Source organism: Camelina sativa, chromosome 6 (assembly GCF_000633955.1).
Source record: "Camelina sativa cultivar DH55 chromosome 6, Cs, whole genome shotgun sequence".
Lineage (NCBI taxonomy): Eukaryota > Viridiplantae > Streptophyta > Magnoliopsida > Brassicales > Brassicaceae > Camelina > Camelina sativa.
This window is the reverse complement of record NC_025690.1, coordinates 12,172,153-12,185,584: the sequence shown is the minus strand read 5'-3', so window position 1 is coordinate 12,185,584 and position 13,432 is coordinate 12,172,153. Positions and strand designations below refer to the sequence as shown.

Below are 13,432 nucleotides of genomic sequence, written 5' to 3'. Positions count from 1 at the left end.
TTATGGCCTTGTTTGTCTTATGAATTAGACGGAAAGCATTGTGCTTCGGTCATGATAGACAATGGAAAATAGGAGTCGTCAATTTGTGAAGGAAACTGTTTAGCAACCCAATAAGTTATGGAGAAGCAAACCAAAGTTTTTGAAAAACCATACGCTTCATCCACAGTGGACCGGAGATCCTCAACTCCACTGGTGTTACTTAACTATAATGACCTACCACCACGAACGACGTCGACTTTGAATTCCCACCCCACTTTATCATTCTGAATCCATATATGTGAATTCCCACTCCACTGGTGTTACTTAACTATAATGACGAATTCATCCCCTGACACCCAGAAGTTTTATATGTGAATCTCAATACACGAAGATAATAATGCGCTGAAATGTTGTTTGGTGTTGATGTGAGATCTATATCCCATTACTTTATTTACAAATGAATAACTTGAATACCTTTTCTAGATCATTCACTAGGGTATTATTTTAGTGTCTCGAAACTTAATCCTTACAAAGGTTAAACACCCAACATGTTGACCAACCAGAAATGTAAATGTGTAAGTTTGACAAAGAACGCAATTTTTTCATAGTGAACTCAAAATAAACAACTTACAAAAGGTGGATGCTAAAAAAATTATACAGTCGCGTTCAAGGGTACAACCCAACAAAGATAACAATACCAATAACACATGTGTATAACCAACTAAAGAATTGGTCCTAATCTGAACCCTGCAATAAACAAAACATTATACCTAAAGAGTGTACCAACCGCAAGGAGCTATATGAGTGGCCAAATAGAAACATTACAAGTGCGGATGTCGAATAATGTAAGAACGATATCCACATTTGTTATGCCTAACCAAAATTATGACCTAACCCCCTTCTTCAATTTTCATCCGCGTCCAAGCAATCTAGGAATCTAAACTTCATAATCGTTCGGCTATACTAATACATATGTAACCTAACTTCTTAAACTTTTTGATGCCGAGATGAACTCAACCTCGCTAAAATCACAGCATATCAAGGAGTTATCTAACATTTTCATAAAGTAGTCTATGTCTGGAACCTCATCAAACACTTTTGCCGCAGGTTTCTTCCTAATGACAGGCATAGCCACGTCAGAGAGGCCTTCAAATTTTAGTCCCAGGGCTAAACACTCAATGTTGTTTTCACCCTCTAAATAGTGAATGATGATGCCCCATTTTTCTCTTTCTTGTACTGTTGCGAAACTGCCTGCATCAAGTGAGGAATCATTCTAGTGAACGGCTTACAATGTTTGTTGAGAACCTCGTCAGTACTACTGCCGTTGATGCTATCCTAAACTTTAATCTTGCGCTTCAATAAGTATGTTTCGAGGGCAACCCAATGCTTGTTATCGATGTTGTGTGCGAAGTAAAGGATGTCTAAATCGTCAACCCATTTCCTGTGTGTCATACCATTTATCGTTAATCTCCCCAAGTACACCTCAAAATAACTTCTCCAAACTGCCATTTCTTATTGGAATAAAAAATGGTATTCTTTTGCCTACAGATTAACAAACCACGGTTCAAGGAAAGCAATCTAATCGGTTACAGAAGGGGATGACTTTTTTATGCCCCTTCAGCGGAACGTATGCATACATGCGGACATGTGCTGCAACACAAAATTAATGTTGCAGTGAATAGTCCACTATATTTAGATAAGATAATTTAGCGGACAAAACGTTCAAGCTTACTGCATCACATAACCAGTCGTACACTTTATCACCATATGGCCATAATTGTTTAGGGGTCATGAGACGCAAATAGAAATTTGCATTTCCAGTGCTCGGAACTTAAGACATGAATTCCACTGTTTAACAATCAGTTATACATCCTATTCGATAAACAAAAATAAACATTTGCCACGTTTGAATTCCCAAACAACACTTAGAAATCTTCGGTTAGGAACGCCTTCAACTTTTCCACTTTTGCAGCACATGACTCAATAAAAGGATTGTATACTTCGGGTGAGAGGACTATCTCAGGGACAGCTCGTCTTGGTAATGCAAATCGTATAGATTCTTCATTATGACTTCCACCTATGTTAGTATCCATACATTTTCTAGACAGAAAATCATCCTCTCCTGAGGAAGGAAAAAGGTTTTCTAACGGATTGCCCAATTTACTATGTATCTCATTTTCTTTTTTTTTTTGAAAATATTGGGGTAATGTACCCTTTGGGTAAATCAGTAAAACCTTCACCAGCAATTGTCGGGTTTTCTAAGGGGTTTAGAAAGTTTGAGTAATCATACCCCTCCATTTCCTCGACACTTTCGTTCCCGCCCCGAGGCGTTGATATAGGGTTACCAGTACTTGGGTTAACTCCACTTACTGGATGAATAATATTTACAGTAATGGGTTTTGCATTAACTTTGTGTCCTCTGTCATTAAACTTTACTCTATTAACACATTTCTCTGTCTGGCCGCTCTGTACTCTTTTTCCACTCTTTACACTGTTTACCCTCTATAATGGCTTAAGCGGGGTAATTCGATCAACACTCTCTGCTTCATTAAGTTGGTCATATGGTTCGATTTTAATAGTTGTTGAGCCCATGATCCTTTTCTTTGACGCTTTAGGATTCCTAACACAACATGCAATTGGGTAACCATCCGCAACCGAATCCTTCATCTGTAATATCCTTGACTTGAACACAGACATGTTTTTAATGTTATATACACCACTCAACAAAATTTATAAAAGGACATAAAATAAAGAGAAACTAAACACTATCAAATATGTCTGTGAAAAATCCAATGAAAAAGTATACAAATAAAAAAAATTCAAAGTATACAACTTGACAATTGTAAAAAATAACAATTATTCTTCGAATAAATACAAAAACTTCATATTAGCTTTTCTCCCCCTAACGATTACCAAAATTATGTATCAAAAACCATCGTATCATAGTCATTTAATGAAAACTATAGAATCATATCATAGTCATTTAATGAAAACTATATATAAATATATATATATATAGGTATATATATAATTTGAAAATTACGGTTAAGAGTCCATACCTCCTCTTCCTTAGGTTTGTCATATCCAATTGTAGACACTCCTTCATCCATTGACTTGTTTAAAATTTTCTTAAAAAGTTGAACATCATTCTCAATGTTACCTATCTTATTCTCCATCCCTTCAAGTTTCCTGACAACGAGACCTAGTGATCTAGCAAATGTTAACTCCATATTTTCAATTTTCGACCATAAATCTTCCACTTCAGTCTCTATCCTCCACACTTGACATCTTATCTATGACATCTTCTCGCCAATACATTATTTCTTGTCTCTCACATTTTTGGGGACAATTTTGATATTCATTGGCGCAACCTCAACAAAATCATCGTCACTATCCCCTTCAACATATTGCCTCCTCTCTCTCTTCTTCTTAACTTCAACCTTCCTTTTGATATAGTCTCATTCTCTTTCATCCACTACCCCATTAATCACATCAAATAACAGATTATCCAGTTTATTTTTACCTCCTTCCCCTACTATGTACACTGAATTCTCTTTTGGCCATTATGGATATATGACATGCAAAGGTTTTGCTACTAGATGCTTCACCTCAAGCTACATTTCAAATACAATAACATACATATAATTCTATTAATAAATCTTCTAATCCGAATTGTAAATCAAATTGTAGGAATACCTCTCCGTTATACATATAATTCAGTCTTATGGTCCACATCCTGCATCAACATGTAAAGCCGCCCATAATTCAGTATGATCCTCTCCACACTCATCTTCATCTATTTCTCACAGTTCAGCCCACTTATTTCTTTATATTCATATAAAGAAAACCTCAACGGCTTTCTTTCAACCAAAAACCATAACTCGGATGGCAAATCTATTGTCAATTGATTAGCTAATAGATAGTGGATAGTCTTGTTACACCATAAGTAATTGGTTTTCACTAGCTTTAGTGACACTCCCAATTGCAATTTTTCTCATATTTGGTTGTACACCACATCACCGACGAAATCTTTCAACTCTCCAATATTTGACAAACTACAATTGTGGTGCAAGCTTTTTTCTGCATTGAATATTTCCCATCCAAAAACATCCTTCTTGGATACCTCTTCGTATCATTGATTGACTTCATATCTACAATAGAAGCATTAGTTTGTGTAAAAATCATCATCACAAACATGTACAGCTGATAATAAGTATATCAACAATTGAACATCAACTAACAATATATACGACTACTAACTAACCTATGCATATGTTAACAACTTCATTTGACTAAATTAATCGTCGACAACTACTTTTAAGTCAATTTATGCAATACATAATCTATCAAACACAGCCCGCAACATAAAGAACTTACAATTATTTATACTCAACATCTTACTAAATATTGTTCATAATATCGTCATATTAAATTTCACTTCCCACAACTCCTAAGCTCAATATTCTCACCACGATAACCATATATTGATTAACCATACGCAGATAAGTACGATAATATTACCTCCTGCTCAACTTACGTCCACCTCGCCATCAACTCTGCCGTAATCCCGCCGTCGTCCTCCTGTAATTAAAATTTTTCCCCAAACCTTCCCACAGATAACCTCTTCGAAACAGATAACAATAACTATGACAAATTTGAAACCTTTATGCTAATAACCCAATTTTCGAATACGGAACTTCAAAACCAAAAAGATTCATGGATTATGGGATTCTCTCGAACTTAAGTTAGTAATTAAAGTTTGGGTTATCATATCAACTAACTTTTTAATTATAAATGCCAATGACACATACTGTAAATAAACAGAGAAGAACTGACTTACAAGTAATGTTCAGACTTTTATGTATTGTTTTAGTAAGAATGCTTTCAAACGTATTACTAAAGTAATTAGGCAACTTTTATGTATTATTATAGGTAATTTCCCATTATTAGTTTAAAGATTACAATCTAAAATATCAAACTCCACAAAATTTTCCTCCCGAACCACCATAATTGAAAAAGAAACCGAGTCGTTTACTATGAAATAATTTCACCTTACCAATTCTTATACCATAGCATTTTGGACTATCAAACAAAATCTTCGTAGGAAAAGAATTCAATTTATGACTGCTATAGTTGGAATCCAGAACTTCAATATTTGTAAACATTGCTGAATTTTTATGGCTTCCAACTGGAAAATTACCATTACCCATCGGAGGACTTGAGCCAGTATGGGAAGCTTGAACTACACCTGCAACTCCAACTTTATTACCACCATTGTTCAAAATGTTAAATAGTTCTTTTGGCCAGTATCTAATATCTACGTTGGGTGCATTTTCTATCAGTAGTGAAAGCCACCAATTTCCTGTTGCTTTATCCTTTTCCATACATCAAAAGATAAAACAAACACATTTGAAAAAACGAAAAGAATATGTGCTACTAAATTAATTTTAAAAAACTTTTATTATATAATTAAATATATGTCGATCACTAATATGATTCATAAATAATTAATTTTAAATTCAGAAAAATTTCATGAAAATAAATAAATAACCCGTAGAAATACCTGATGGATAGACCAACACGACCAAACAGATTCTCCTGGGTTTATGTTTATGGGTTGGACTATGGGAACTTTCCTTGATACCTGAATAAACCCATCACATGCTGTATTGTAACATCCTTTTCCATCTTTACCCTATTGATATTGTGTTTAATATACACATATTATTTGATTTAAGGATTAAGTATAAATAATTTAACGTAAAACTAAACTTTAAAATGTCACACCTTAAAATATCCATATGTCCAAAGTTGTCCGGTGCCAAAGAAACTTGGCTTTATCTATCAAAACGAATTTGAATACTTTAATACTAACAAATATTTTTTTTTGTGAACCTACTAAGAAATATTTATATACAAATTTTACAAAGAAAACCACTAAAATGTAGAACTTACAATATAACCCGCTTGGATACAATTGACTTGGTTATTCAACCAACTACCTATAGATATTACACTATATGAAGTCTGATCTTTTTCGATGGATAGCGTATATCCATTATACGAAGCTTATACACCACGATATGGACCAATACTTAACCTTACTCCAACAATCTACTAAGAACCAGTCATATCGACATGTATATAGACTAATAATTAAGATATATATAAAACATAATTAGATTTAATGTATATGGAGAGAATGAAATGTTTACATGTGTTCCAGGATTATCGACAGTTAGCGGATGGAAATACTTCTCGGCAAAAAGTTGTGCCTTGGTTTTGTATTCATTTGAGATTCTCAATATAGGAACGGTTCCATCTGGACACCCTATTTCACTTGAATATGACTTTTTGTTATCAATGTGATTCCTTAATTCATGTCTTGAAACTGATGGTTTCATCTTTTCAAAGAATAACTTATACGTCAGATTCAAAAATCGCATTTTATAAAAGTAATTTCAAAATCATGTAGGAGACGGATATTTGAAATGTCAATGTACCTGGATTGTGTGGTTTTGGAGCAAACGATGACCAAGTCCTGGTTGGTTATTAATATCAACGCAATCGTATGTAGCATTTTCCCCTATCTACGAAAAAAAAAGAAGACATGAGGTGTTTTGGAACTCAATACATAATTAAAAAAAATGAAGAAGAATATGATAGTGAAGTAGTTAAATAGATTAACATAATAAAAGAGACATGTGTCTCAAGTTCTAAAAATATCAACGCTAACCTTGAAGGATCTGATAGGCAACACACTTTGATCAGAACGAACTGAGACTGTTGAGAACAAAATATGTAAGAGATTCAAAACCAAAACTACAATAATTAGTGAAGACATTTTGTTTCTTCAATAATGAAAATGGCTTGTCCATAAAAAATAAAGCTATTTATAATAAAAGAAATATAAATACAGATATTTGACTGGAATTATTACTTTGACCAGAAAGAGAAAATAGATTTATTTTTACACTATGAATGGTAACCTACCATCACGAAAACAGAAAGAAAATCTAATCAATATGTTGACCGAGTAACTTTAAAATATATATATAGTCAATATCAAATTGATTTTATAATTATCTTTTGTGTATTTTAATTATATTAATGTGTAGCCTTAATATTTATCTATGAATCTTATATAATAAAGTAAAGTTTTATTTTGACAAGCTTTAAAAAGTTGCCATTTGGTATTCTCTTCTTGTGACATGTGTTTTATTTTCTCTTTAATATTTGTATTATATCTTTCAATTGACTTTATATGAATACATTACATTATTTATATTTATATTTAAGAAAAAATATAATTTGATATTATACATTATAAGATGTTCAATTTATTCTGTAATTAGTGTAACATACTGTCCAAAATAATGATTTTCTCTTTTATTTCTTAACTTAAATAGAAATAATTAACACGATATAATTATTACATTTTTTTCAATTTGACTCTAACTAAAATAAACTAAAGTATATTTAAATATATATGTATATATATATATATATTTGATTATAAATATTTAGAGAGAAATAACTAAAGTATATGTCTTTTAAAGAAAGAAATGAATATATATCTATATAATTATAATTTGTTTTGCTTGAAATTCCTATCATATATTATTAGTCATAGTAACTATTTATATTTGAAAACAATGTATTTATTTATGAACCTTCTCACATATTTTATTAAACTTCATATTTTATCACATATTTTGTAACTCTTATATTAATTTGATTAGGTTGAACTTCCTATCATATATTTATAGTTATATTAACCAAAAATAATTAATACTCCAAACAACTAATAAATGTATTTTTGGTGAAACTTCTTACATATTTTAGTAAATTTAATACTATATCACATCTTTTGTAACTCTCATATTAATAATCATATCCATCATTAAGGTACAAACATAATATTATTGGTATTGTAATGAATGACTAATAACAATTAGAAAGCATAATAAATATTAAAATATATTAATATGTATTTATTGCATTTTGTCACTCTCATATAGCTTATGTAACTTCTTATAGATATAAATTAATATAAGAATTAGTGCATTAACTACCCAATGAAATAATCAATTTATGATAGGTTCCTAACTCCAAATTTTCCTATAAAAAGAAAGACACACATCTCAATAACCCTCATATCTCAAATCTCACATAAGTTTGTAAATTCTATAATTTTTTGTATTCAACTAACATTATCTTAGTTTGTAAATTCTATAATTTTTTTGTATTCAACAAACATTATCTTAGTGTATTTTTTTATTTTTGTATAATAAACTAAGGTTTCCACAAACTCATACTTTAAAAAGCTCACAAGTGGCACTCATTCCTCTCAAGATTATATACATAAAAAATATCCTAAAAAAATATCTTAACATTTTAGCAATATACTTTTAGTTATTATATATATATATATATATATATTTCATTGATCAATATTTTATATACTTACCATAACATTATAATTCCTCAAATAATAATTTGCCGATAATTAAAGAATAAAACATTCATATAATAGTTTTGAAAAATTATAGTTAAGATAGTGTTATTTTAAAATAATTTCAAGATAAAAAAAATTAATATAATATTATAATATTTATTTGCTGACAAAAAATATAATATTTGGTTTACAATTTTGTGCCAGAGGATCAAATCATTTTTCTAGATAATTTCAAGATTTTTTAAAATATGATATTTTATTTTTTCTCAATATGATATTTTGATTTTTCCTCATCCCATGAAATTTTTTCTAGTTATACTATATTTTTGAATTTCAAATTAATACTAGTACAGTAGTACACTATACAATACATTAATAATTTTGACTTTGGAGGGTTTTGGTTGACAGAAAGCTAAAACAAATTATTGAGGTCGATGTTCGTCTCTCTATTTTTTATAATAAAACTCGACTTATATAGTCAATTAACCTAATGATGTTATATAGTATAGAGAGTAAATTGATATCGAATTTATGGTAAATAACGAAACTAAAATATATAGATATTTTAAAAAGAGAATTCGGCTAAGAATGCCATTTTTCCACAAAAAGTTATTAAGAATGCCATTTTTTTTTCCTTTTCTAAAATGTCAGTTTTTAACTGGGAGAGAGAGTGAGAAGACCAAATTACCCCTGTCCAAAAAACTGAGAAAAGCCCAGGCAGGAGAATACCAAGTGACGTGCGTTTTAAAACGAAGACAAATTTTATGGAACTAGACAAAGACATGATGAATCTCGGGTGGACCAGATCCAATGCATGCAAGATTAGTCCATCCAAAATTTGTCCTTCAATCTCTTAAGTGGACCATATCCACTTGGTTGGACTCAAGTTGTTTACTTGCATGTCTACTGATGCATGTACCGATCTTATTGTGCCTCCAGTGGACCATACTAAATGCTCGAACAGGTTTTTGTCCATCACATTTATGTCATTCGGTCTCTTTAGTAGACCAGATCAGCTTTGTTGACACACTTGTCCATCCCAATTATGTCTTTCGCTCTCTTAGTGGACAATATATGATTGGTAGACGATACTTGTCCTTCAATATGAAACTATTTTTTCCACCCTGCAGTAATGCTGACGCATGTATTAGTCTTATTAAAAAATATCATACTCAGCCTTCAAGGAAGAATATTTAGTCTATCAGATCTGGTCCATCATAAATATACTGATCTTATTGTGCCTCCAGTAGACCAGATTAAACGCCCGAACAGGTTTTTGTCCACCATATTTATGTCCTTCAATATCTTTAGTAGACCAGATCCGCTTTGTTGACACACTTGTCCATCCCAAATAAAGATATTTTCTCAAGTTTTTCTCTATTTAGTAACCCATGATAAACAATAAAACTATAGGATATATTGTATTTTTGATATTGTTTGTCACATATACATTATAACTATGATAAATCCATTATCACTTCAAAAATTGTGTGAATGTGTCCCAAAATTTAATAGGCAGATATTTAATAAGTCAGTTTAGAATATAAGTATCTATAGAATAGATAAACTGTATCATAAATTTTTTTTTTTTAAGTGTCACACACCAATCAAGAAAATGTTTATTATAATAAAATTCTGATTGGTAAACAATTGAATGGACAGAGTATGTCATATGTGCAAAAAAAAATATTTTAAATATAGTGAATTTAGAGTACTTAGTTGATTTGTTTTTAACCTTTTTTATTCTCAAATGGTTACCAATAAGACCTAAATAAAGTTTTATCATGCTCATAATTAAATATTCAAACATAAATAATCTTAAACATTGTTTAATACTGTATTACTAAGAAGGCTGACATTTTAGCACTTTTGAAGGGAAATTCCCAACTTCAAGAAACCTCATTTCTTTCCTTTTATCCTTCTCAATTGTTTTTCTTGGTTGGTATATATATATATATATATATATATATGTTCAAAATCATTGGCAGAAAGATAACTGCATTTGAGGTTACTTTTACAGGAAAATACCTCATTCTCTCTCTCTCTCTGGTTTCAAGGCACTGCCTTTCCTGATTTCATGATTTTGATTCCTCTGTCATTACCTTTTTTTTATTGTCTCTCTGACTCTCATCACTTTAAAATTTGATATTTTAAAAAAGGATAACTTATGGCATATACAAGGCATGGACTGCCAAAATTCCCCTCTTTAACTAAACCCAATAAAGCTTATGTTTTTTTAAGTAGCAAATATAGTAATCTATTTATTCCCCAAATACAGTCACAAATAGCCTTTTCTTTCAGTCAGTAAGTTTAGTTGACTAGAACTAGAAAGACAAAAACATATTCCTTCCGAAATTTAATAAACTTAAATAATAAAAATATATATCGTGAGAGTTTGGGTAGGATCAATAAAATAGTGAAATATGGTATTGAGTAAAAAAAAATATTCATCCCTTTTTTTTATACCCGGAATGATATAGTTTTAGTTTTTCGATTAGAGTGTACAGGTTGCTAAATCTGGTTTGCACACCTAATTGATGTTGACATGGCTAAGAGTACATTTCTAGTTGGACCAAATCATTCTAGTAGCGAATAAACTGAAACATTTAAACTAATTGACTGTTAACATGACTCATCAACTATTAACTAGTTTGAGTGAGCTACTGAGTTTGAGCCCATTAAAATAACTTGTTCAGAGTTTAAATGTACATTTTATTGTAACATAGTAATTGTTGTTTGAGATGAATACTGATACAAAAGTAAAACTAACAAAGATTATGTTAGTAGCTTACAAATTTTAGTAAAAAATATACAGTAAAAATTATAACCACCTAGAGAATAATAGCCAATTGAAACTGGCGTGCACTAGACTGAGGACTACATCAGTCTACAGTCTACTCTTACTGTAAATTGTAAAACTCGAACAAAACAATAAATTTAGCTATAGATCTTAATACGATTTGACGCAGTGGCAATTTAGCGTATTTGTTGTAATTACAACTTAGAAATTCTACGACGACATGTCAAGTTTGGTGGAAAGAAACCTTTAACATAGAATATTATCGATATTAATCAATTAAAAGTAGGAAAAATAAAGCAGTGAGATTGAACTGAAAAAGTTGGTTAATGGACATTCGACATAATGTTTTTGCATATGGAAAGAATATCCATGTGCTTTTAGAGTAAGCCCGATCGATCAAAAAGTTCGATCCATCCTTTAACTTTTTCTTTCGTTACTTTTGAATTTATATGTAACTTACAAATAAGTAAATAACACACATTGGTGATCCCTTGGACTAATATGAGCAAACATCAATTGTACGTACATTGAAAAAAATAAAAAGGAAACATCGATTTGGAAAAGAAAAAAAAAACAAAATACGTTGCGTTGAGTGTAAATTTTGTAAAAAGACCAAACTATCTGCTTCATTTTGAAACCAAACATTTAGCACAAGCTCTGGCTCGTAAATATTGGAGACTGAAGGATTTGTGTTACTCCACACTTTCGAGTAGAAAGTTTCCAAGATTCCATAACATCAAGAAAAAAATATTTAAATTCTTTTTAAGATTTATATTTGTGGTACGTAACACGATTTTGTTGGTTAGATATCTTGATTATATTTTTTTTCTTCTATATCCATGCATCATAGATCTTAGACTAAATTATACACTAATCCATGAAGGTGTCTAAAGCCAGGGACTATTTTGTTACTTAAGACATACTACGCGCAGACAGTGGCAGGTCAAAGAAATTTGCTCCTGAAGACATATATATACGTACACTGTCAAGAAGATTTCTTAGAGCCAACATGTTAGTTATGAATATAGTAGAATTGAACCTATATTTCCACATATGGAATATATTATATGTTTACATAAATTATTAAGCTCAATTCGATCAAGTTCGCTTATTTAAGGAATGCAAGAACCACAACAACAACAAAATAAATTAGACGACACAAGTATAAAATTATTATTAAAAAAACAAATAATGTTATAAGTTATTAGTTAAACACTTAAACTTAATTGGTTGCAAAATCGAAATTAAGTTGGTGAAGTTTTGAAATGATAGATAAATTATAAATCTTGTTTATTGAAAATATGCTATTGGTCTAAATTCTTAACTATGATTTCTTTTTTTGGACATCAAACTGAATCTTTTTTCTTTTGCATGAAATTAATCCAAATATGTGATAAATAAAAGCATATGTACAGTTATGGATAGACCCTAAAAGAAAAGGTAAATGTTAGAGAATATGTAAAAATAAAATAAATTAGATATTAATACTTTTACTTTTCCCTCATGGAACATTAAATAGGCAATTGAAAAAAGTTGTACCCCTATGTCGCAAAGGCATTTCTGTCTCTCTATCCCTCTCCTCATAAATCTAGAGAGAGAAAGGCTCAAGGGCATAAGATAGGGTTACGATATTTCGAAGCCCACCAAAAAAAAAAGGAATAAAAAAGAGAAGCTAGAAAACATTTTGTTCAAAGTAGTAATGATAATTTTCCTCCCCTACCTGTGACTTCTCTTCATCCCTCATCATCATTACAACCTCACTTCTCTCTCTCTCTCTCTCTCTCTCTCTACCTACACTTTATCATGATGATAGTGATGATGGTAATTCATGTTCATCTTCGTCGTCTTCTTCTCCTTCTTCTTTCTCTTCACCTCCCAAGTCCCAATACCCAAGACGAAGACATCAACACACAAACCAAAGATCAAGAATCCCAAGAAAAAGAAGATGAAGTAGTTGATTCTTATCATCATCAAGATTTTAAGATTAGGGTTCACCTTATCTCTCTCTACTTTTTCATTTAGATCCGTTCTTGATCATCATCTTATGTTTGTATCTTCATCCACGTGTGCGTACGAGAACCAAAAGGGGAATCAAGCGTCTCGGTCCGATCCTTCGCTGCTTCAAAGCGATCTTCATCTTGAAAATCACCAAATCAAGTGTGTTTTTTAATTATCTCTTTCTTGTCTTTTTTTTT

At 30.9% G+C, this 13,432-nt stretch overlaps 1 pseudogene; it reads right to left on the bottom strand.

Moving 5' to 3' along the window:
* On the bottom strand, window positions 4,953–6,823 carry LOC104698951 (annotated as a pseudogene).